This window comes from Ixodes scapularis, unplaced genomic scaffold (genome assembly GCF_016920785.2).
Source record: "Ixodes scapularis isolate PalLabHiFi unplaced genomic scaffold, ASM1692078v2 PGA_scaffold4__175_contigs__length_147842914, whole genome shotgun sequence".
In the NCBI taxonomy this organism is placed as follows: Eukaryota; Metazoa; Arthropoda; class Arachnida; order Ixodida; family Ixodidae; genus Ixodes; species Ixodes scapularis.
In genome coordinates, this window is record NW_024609879.1 from 339158 (window position 1) to 348567 (window position 9410).

The window sequence follows — 9410 nt, forward strand, 5'->3', positions numbered from 1 at the left end:
TTGCGACTGTCGTCGTTCAGCTGGCAACGTTGCTTTCTTTCTCTCGTGTTCTGTCGCTCTCTTTCGCGATCGTTCACTCGGGACCCAGGATGTCGGCGTACAGGATTTGCCACTCCTCCTCACCCACCTTTACCCCCCCTGACTAGAATACACCACAGCCTAGCCTTTGTTATATTCAGTTTCGGTATTCATTTGTGTTCTTTCACCCCCAGGGGGCGCGTCCTTCCTTTGTGTATACGCCTCGCAAGTGGGCTCATTTTCGTCTTCTGCGCATGAGAAAGGAAGTAGCGGTGACGTCAGAGCGCCGAGCCCTGATTGGCTGATCGCGACCCCCTATCTGAGCGTCGTCTGCTCCTTTGCAAAGTCGTCTGCTCGCCACGTCGTCTGCGTCTGTCTTACCTTTCCTGCGACTTTCGGAAGTCGAGCGAGCTCGACTTCGAAAAAATAGTCAGAGTGCAGGGGAGCTGGAGTAAGTTGAACATGATTGTAAACCTGAGACTGGGGCAGAAAAGAGAACACAACAGAAGGTAGTAAAAGAGGAGGCAACGTCTCAAACTCAGCTGCAAACTCAGCAGCGTGTTCGAAATAAAGTTTGCAGCTGAGTTTGAGACGTTGCCTCCTCTTTTACAACCTTCTGTTGTGTACTCTTTTTTGCCCCAGTCTCAGGTTTACTATCAGGCTCGACTTCGCCTTTCAGAGAGGGCAGACGAAATAACTCGAGCGGTACGTTGTTTTTGTCTAACAACTAGCAGACGGGCATCAAGGAGGGAAGTCAGAGGACTCACTGGCGAGGTGTCCCGAGGCGCCGAGGTTTGTTTGCTAAGAACCGAGAGGTGAGGGTGGTTAGTGTCCGCAAGTTCCCTCCCAATACTTTTTCCCTCCTTTCGTGTGCGGCGAGACTCCTCACTCTTTAACGGCGTCGGCGGGTTGGTGCAGTTAACGTCGTCTGCTTTACGTCTGCTAGTAAAAGCGATGGCCGCTTTACCTTTCCTGCGTCTGTCGGAGATTCACCGCTTTTTTACCGGCGAAAGTCACCGTTGCCTCGGAAAACAAGGAGATGACAAGAGGAAGAGATTGACCTCTTAGTCTAAAATTGAGGTCAGTGATCAAAGTATAAGACGGGAAGGGTTCACAAGGGTCGTGCGGGCATATTTCATTCAGCACGCCAGCCGGTCGTGGGCAGACGGTCGCCGAGTCGGAGTGCCTGCTAGGCCTATCTGCCGTGCTCGCTTGGTCGTTGTCGGTGGAATCGTGGCCGTTGGAGCTTTTCCCGGGTGATTGTGGATCCAGCGTTCTTGTTCGTCGTGGTCTGTTTCAAGTACTTTTTACTTTTTTCTTGCTGTTTGAAGTCCTGGACGCGTGAGAAATGCACGTGGAAAAATAAACGTCCGTTGGTCGTCTTGACCTCGACGCTGTCGGCCATGCTGATTTCATCGTAAGAAGTGCGTAAGACAGCTTCGGAGCTGTCGTAGGATTTCGTCGTAACCTGCGCCAAACTTAGGAAAATTTTGTTTCGTGAATACGAATTCGTTCTCGAGTTTTGTCTTACGCATATTTTTGGCGCAAGATCGTTTTGTGAACCTGGCCTCTGCACTTCCGAGAGCCGCAGGAAAGGTAAGACAGACGCAGACGATGTTGCAAAGGAGCAGACGACGCTCAGGGGTCGCGATCAGCCAATCAGGGCTCGGCGTTCTGACGTCACCGCTACCCCCTGCGCAAGGAGCAGACAAACTTGCCCTCCGCATAGCAACGCGTGACGGAATCCGAGTCGGAATCCGAGTCAGACAGCTGAAGTGTGTGTGTGTGTCTTTTATAGCAACGCGTGACGCATAAATCTTTATATTCCATCCAGCGTTTAACTGTTTGTCTATCTTGATAACGATGCCAGAGTTTTATATGCTAAAAAGAAAAGAAAATTATACCTTTCTGGAAAGACTATTATGGTTAAGTTACATAATTTCGTGATCTTGGCGTTAATTGGGGGCGTGCATTGCCGCGATTGGTATCAATAATAATAATATTAAAATTGAGATATTTTAATACGCAATTTTTCAAGCTCTAATATAATTTGTTGCTTAAGATCTAATTTCAAACGTGCAAACAAATATGACAATTAAAAGTGGTAATTATCATCACTTGTGCCAATTGCAGCATTTTTAATTACCAAGTAATAAAATAAATATAGTCTAAAATCAATTAAAGCATTCTAGCTAATGTGAGAAATCCATGTAAAAATACAATAATTGTGGGTAAAGTATATTTTGCTATCAAAGTCGCGACTTTTGACATTCGGCAAAACGTCGAAAATCGCCGCCAATATCCCTCCAGACCGAATGTCCAAAAATAAAAATAATAAAGTTTTTTTTTTTAATGATTAATCTTTTTATAACATTTAGTTACTTTCATTTTTACGCTCCGTCGTTTTGCCAATCTCAGCCTTTCCAGTTGGAAGGAATGCCTACCTGCTTGCACGTCTGCTCACAGCAGCACGTTTCGGTTGCGTTGGAAGCTGATGAAACAGTAGGGAGTTTTAGTATTGTGTACACTAGCGAACGCAAGCGGCGTGTGTTTGCGTTAGCTTCGCGTATTCCATCTGCGCGTGCGCGGGCGCCCGAAATTGCGGTCTTGGATGGCGCATGGCGATGAGGCGCACGCACAACGCGGGGCACGCAACTCTCACGCAAACACACACCATTTGCGTTTGCTTCTATATGCAAGACTAAAACTCTCTAATAAGGAACAATCCCATACCGGCTGCAGCACTACGTTGGGACAGTGAAGAGCGTTGTTTGCATTCGGAAATGACATATGGCGAGCCATGATCGCGAGCGGTTTCACCGTGCCCGCTGAGCAGGAGAATCGGGGGACCCTCAATAGAGCGCTTCCCGTTTCCGCCGCGGGAGGGCGAGCGTCGAGCTGGAGACGCGAGTAGCGCTGCTAGCGGAGGAGCTGGCGTTCGGCAGTGAGGCGCGTTCAGCAGCCTGCGGCGCCTTTTCGCATGCGAAGCTGCGGCGGCGGTAGCGCGCACGTACGAAACTTTCGCGTTTTGAGCCGGTATGTTGAGGGCGACGTTGCATCGAGTGCTGGGGCAGACAGAAGGGCATCTAGCTGTTCTCCACTTTTTATATATTACTTTGAGTAATTATTAGGGGTAATTTCTCTAGTTGCGGCCGAGTAAAGGGGTGTCCAAACAGGACACTACAAAACGCACGACTCCGACAAGTCGTGAAAATTGAAGCGGGCGCGAAGCGGGCGCGTCCGCTTCCATTTTCACGATTTGTCGGAGTCGTGCCTTTTGTAGTGTCCTGTTTGGACACCCCTTAAGGGGTTGGAGCAATTTTCCGAAAAGCAAGACGGCCACCACCATAACTGCTCTCAGTGGGAAATTTGTTTCGCTCGTCGCTGTAAACGGGACTGCTGGAATGATGATACTTGGAGGCGAGTGAGATGTTCACTAAGTTTGTGCACAAAGTGTGTCAAGTTTCATTAAGACAGCAGGTGTGAAAGTTATGTTTCTAGCGAATAAAAAGTTGTACGGGATATCCAATATTGGACCCAAAATGTTGTGTTATAACCGGGCTGTGCGAAGTGCAGATTTAGGCACAGAGGTGCTTGGACTTGACAGTAACATGACACAGCACTTGTCATACCAAAAGTAGGTGGCATAGGGAAACCAGGTGGAAATTTGGTTTGGGCGGCGTAACTCAATGGGAGCCGGTTTTGACCATGAAAGGGCTGTCAAGAGAATACCACTCGTCGTGGGAGGTGGAGACTTTACAGGTAGGAAGGGACTAGTGAACTGTACTTACAATTGAAACAACTTTACGAAAGGTGATTCCAAAGCCGAGAAAACAAAGTTGTCGGCCAACACATGGTTTGGCCGTCAAAGGCTTTTGCAGTCAGCTGTTGTTGTGCGAGATACTGATTTTCGGTACACGAGTACTTTGACATGACCGTTACTTGACACTCCACATTATACCAAAAAGAGGTGGCACAGCGAAACCAGGTGGAAATTTAGTTTGGGCGGCGTAACTAAATATGAGAACCGCTTTTGAGCGTCAAAGGCTCTCAAGAGAATACCATTCATCGGGGGAGCTGCACACTTTACAGGTAGAAAGAGACCAGTGGACGGTACTTCCAGTTCGAACAACTTCGTGATAGGTGGCTCTAAAGCCGAGAAAAAAAATTGTTGTCTAAAGAACTCGGGGTGTCGGCGTTTCCACATCCAAAAAGAGGCTGATCAAAAAAGAAAGCGCACCACATAAACTTCCATACTCAATCGTCGATTCTCCAGGGATTCTGAGTTTCATTGTAGTTTTCCTTGGATTCATATTTGTCACTTTTGTTTTACCGTTCGAATCTTTCTACATGAAGCACAGATTGCGTGCCATACTTGTCCGGAAATATCATCGACACGTACGATGGGGACGAAACTTCTTTGGAGGGCATTCCTCCAACGAAATTGGCACTGCCAAGGCCAAGATTCCGAGACATTCGGGCTAGTTTCAAAACTTCCCACCACGCGGCGCTCAAAGACCAACCTGCAGAATATTTTTCAACCAGAAAAAAGTTCCCCTCGCCACACTTCCCATTTCCTCCTCTCCCACAGTTGACTTGACGGCGGGGAGACTCCTTTTGTTGCTGCATCTCGGGGCCAGATAAGCCAAGCTAAGCGCATAATGGGCGATTTGCGGCGGGAGGCACAGCGACCCCTTTCCTCCGGCGATACCAGAGAAGCGCCCGAAACCGAACTCTCCTTTCTGCAGCATTTCAGAGCCTAGCCTCTCGGTTTTGTCTCTGAATTTTTGTTTTGTTTTGCGATAAGCATGCTTGGCTACTCCGAGCATTTGACTGCTTCTGCCGTCCATGTAAAGTGACCCAAGGCCATGTGAGGATGGGCATAGGCTAAGGGCCATCGTCCAAGAACCCTAGAGTTCGAAGGAACTACCGCATTTTCCGGACTATAGCCCGGACCCGGTGCATAGTCCGCAGCGAAATATTTTGCGTCAAAAATAAAAGTGCTTGCTTAGATAGTCCGCACCCGGTACACAAACGGCACCCAGTGCAAAGCCCGCACTTAGCGCCTAGTCCGAACGTAAAAAGTATCATACTCAGCAGACCTTGACAAACGCCTACTGTATTAGCTCACGATGAAGCTTTATCGCATAATGGGCGATTTGCGGCGGGAGGCACAGCGACCCCTTTCCTCCCGCGATACCGGAGAAGCGCCCGAAACCGAGGCCAGATTCATAAAAAACCTCTTACCTACGACAACTTAGCTACGAAGTTCGTAAAGTTACGAATATCGTAAGATGAGGCGAGAACAGTATTCACAAACGCGTTCTTAAGTGAGAGGAGGAAAGTTACGACCTCTTACGGAGAAACGATGACTTCCGGTGCTGTTGCTATGGCAACGGCGTCTTCGGCAAAATGAACAACCAATTAGAGAGCTAGGCACAGTTCGGAGCACGTGGATTTTTAATAACAAACACAGGCTAACCAATCGTTGATAGACAGCTCTGTGCATGTCCTGTCCTGTCTGTGTGTAAATGTGTAGTGTTCAAGCTGATTCTCATAAACACGAGCGACCTTTCCACCACCGCTTGTCTGGGGTTCGTGTCCGTGCAGTGGTATATCGACGCTAACACGATTCAAGGGGTGTCCAAACAGGACACTACAAAACCCGCGACTCCGGCAAATCGTGCCGCGCTCTGCCGCGATCCGCTTCCGGCCGTCGGAGGGAAATTTCCCTCCGTCAATTATTCCCGGGGGGAAACTTCCCTCCGTCAAATCTCCCTCTCGCTTCCTCCACGGCGGCCTTGCTCTGCTTATCACGTGGGTCCGGAGAGACACTCACACGCTCTGTTGGCTGTCGGTCAATTGCTCAAGGCCTCCGCTCACAATACGGAACCGCATCGGACGCCATCACGACGAAAGTGAACCTCGACAAAGAAAGCAGATCCGAGGCGGGCGAAACGCACCCTTCGACGCACGAATGTCCCAAATCCACCCAAAGCCGGACCTCCTTGGCCTTCGAGCCGAGGCGACGGCGGTACGCGAGGGCGTTGGCGAGGTGAGCCAGACGCAGGTGGCGTGTGAAGTCAATCTAAAGAGGAGAGCAGTCGTGATCGTAAAAATTTTCACGACTCCTGCAAACATTTTCACGACTCCGACAGACCGTAAAAATAGAAGCGCCCGCTTCGATTTTCACGATTTGTCGGAGTCGCGGGTTTTGTAGTGTCCTGTTTGGACACCCCTTTACACCCTGCTGGAAAAAAGAGCTAAAATCTCATTCATTTTTGCACCAAAACCAATGTGCATGAATGAGCAACCCGATGAAACTTGAATGTGAAATTACCCTAGAAACCCACAAGCTGAATATAGAAAATGAGACAAAATGGATATGTATTTCGGTGCGAAAATGAATGTGCCCGAATGAGCAAAATAGGCAGACTGCCATGAGCGGTTATGTGCTTTGTAAGGAGGATTCAATCGCTTTGAATGAGAATGCAGGATAGAAACGAATAAGCATCAATGAGCTGAAGAAGTGAAAATCCAGCAGCAGTAATGTGAAATTTTAAGGGATTTGTATGTTATGCTCATTGAATTTTTAATATTATTTCAATGGCAGAAAATATCGCGGGAAAGGTCTACTGTAGCTGCTTTTAATGCGGCAAGCACACTAAAAAACAGCTACAGCAAACCTACCTTGCGGCGAAGTGAGAGACACTCCAGTGTTGAAACACAAATTTTACTTTTCTGAAATAATACATGTGGAAACATAGGAAGCGTCGTCCTTGACAAGCATAGTTCCAGAGACACTTGGTCCGTTATTCTTGGTCAGTACCTAGCGCATGCCGCACGTCACGGCCAGGTCACGTACGGCGCTGTTTATGTGTGTGGTCATTGCTGCCATCCGCTCAGCCAACACATCGCCACTGGCGCCATGTTCACGTAGCCAGTCCTCATAGCATGCTGGAAAAAAAAAAATGCAACTATTAAACTCTGCATAATTTTGACAGAGAAATTTGTAATATTTAAAACAACCTAAGTGTGGGGTAATTTTAATCTTGCAGTATGCAGATATCTTTTTATCTTTTATATAAATAAAAAAAATGAGATACGTCTATCCTTTAGTTTATATTTGTGGGCATGACGGACATAGACGGCTGGATAACTGTCAGAATATGTCGACAAATTACAAATATATGGCAATTAACTTTTTATTTAGTGGTTTAATGAGGCATGTTGCAATCAGGCACGTAGCCAGGATTTTGTTTTGGGGGGGGGGGGGGGGGGGGGCGCCCATGACAAATTGATGCATGAGGGGGAGGGGGGAGAGGAGGTCCCAACAAAATGTAAGATTTCGGGGGGGGGGGGGGGTGGCGGTCCTCATGGGGGCCCCCCAAAATAGCCATTATTACAGGCTAACCCAATTTCGACAATTCGTAAAAATTTGTCGCTTTGAAACGTTCATTGTTAAAATTTTCTTTTTCGTTGCCTAACTCAAGAACTGCGCACCAAAAAGAATCTGGGAAGTTTTGCCGATAATGGTCCATTGAAAAGTGACAGTTGTTTTAGTCATCTCGTCACTATCTGTACAGCATATCCTTGGTAGTTGCTCCACAGTCAACCACCAATTGCAACATGCCCATTAAACCATTTTTTAACAGGTTTTGGTTAGTTAGTCAATACAGGTGATGGTTATCCACCCATGTAAAAATTATGGAAGAAAAAATGCCCTGCATATTTAAAAGATGCCTAGTTAAATGCATGCAACTTTTACCGAAAAAAATCTAGTGCTAGCTACTGTGAAATATAATATACCAAACAGGTAAAAATAAATGTTCAAAAGGTTCGATGCGCTGCACATTATTTCGTGTAGTATTTTTTTTAGTAACATCTCCAAAATCTCCATTTGTTGGTTATATTAATCTGTTGCTTCTTCACCTTGTAGTCAGGTCATGAGAAATATGGCGGCCCTGTTGAATGTAATCAGTTAGTGATAAAACGGAGTAAACACGGAAAGTGCCGTAAACTACAAGCTACTCACCTTCTAGCACATTAAGTTTTGTTGGAGTCAGTGGTGGCTTCGCAGCACCTCCATCATTTATCAAACGGTTAGACACCTTGCCACTCGTAGATCGATTTTTCAAAATATTGCGTCCCCATATGGCAGTAGCCAGACTCCTCACAAACTTGGACTCTTTTTTTTGTCGCTGACAGGTGACCCATTGGTCCAAACTAAGGGTAACACTGTCATTTACACAGACCTGCAAATGAAGCAGAGCAATGGATATAAATAAAAACAATAAAGGCTTCATTTGTAATCCTACGAAGCTGTTGGAAATGACAGCAAGTACACAAACTTCAAATTAACCGACAGTTCAAGCCAGCTTTATTTCATGACCACAATCTTAAAACATTGATCGGCCATTTTCTAATTGCAGATTTTAAGAGCAGATATAAATCTAGCTTGTGGCTTCTTTATAATTTTGTCCTTTCCAGTACTTTGTCAAAATATTAAAAAAACTAAAACGGCAACCACAGGCTATAAAAAATTTGCTACATCAGCTTACCGTTCTTCCGTCAGTTCTGAGTTTAGCCTTCTTCACGATATCATGCTTGGTGTTTGCATTTATTGAGCATCCTTGACGGCGCAAAAAAAAGAAGAAAAAAAACTAAGTTAAACATTTTAAATCACCATGGTTGTCTTAGGCTTTTTTTTTTTTTGTAAAATTCATGCTTCAGAAGGAAAGAGATACGCACCTGCTCCAGTGCTCTCGAGCTTTGATTTGATGCTGTTTACACCCTCAAGAATCACATCCAGAATGTCTGTGTTTTTGGCCTCTCTTGTCCGCATCTTTTCAACGTCTTCCTTAAGTTCCCTTGTAGTTTTTTTTAGGGCAAGATACTTCTGATGGAGATCGTCGTACAACTTTTTGGGAACAACAGCACCATCATCCCCACTGTCTGTATCACTGTGGCTTTCGTACCTGGCATGCTTGGCACTCCGAGCCTCTGGGAAAAGTGGGTTCTTGCGCTTCTGAGACAACTTTTCTGAAATTATTTGCTTCATCTTTGCTGTTGCTTCTCTTGTACGATTCAATTTCTGCTGAGCCTGCACTATTACAAGCACCATGTAGGGAAAGCTCCAGCATCTTTTGATTTCATTGGCGGTCACATTTTCATGGACACTCTTGTCAAAATAATAATTGTAATTTACACCAACATTTCTTTGCTCTGCCAAAGAAAAATTTAGTATATAATTGCAATAAGGATTTCTTCCAATACAATTTATGTTTTCAATCACAGCAAATTATATAGAAAATTAGTAATTTTTGTGTAAAACTCAATTATGCAGTTTCTTAAATGAAATTTTAGAAAGAAAATCAGGTGACGGATTGTCT

The 9410-nt window shown here is 45.8% G+C and overlaps 1 long non-coding RNA gene across 1 annotated transcript; it reads right to left on the reverse strand.

Annotated features, from left to right (window-relative positions):
* Window positions 1–6737: 6737 nt before the first annotated feature.
* LOC120846240 lies at window positions 6738–8221 on the reverse strand. The gene is made up of 2 exons (XR_005716989.2): window positions 8054–8221; window positions 6738–6975 (listed from the first exon to the last, which is right to left on the reverse strand). It is a non-coding gene; the product is annotated as an uncharacterized LOC120846240 (long non-coding RNA).
* Between the last annotated feature and the right edge of the window lie 1189 nt (window positions 8222–9410).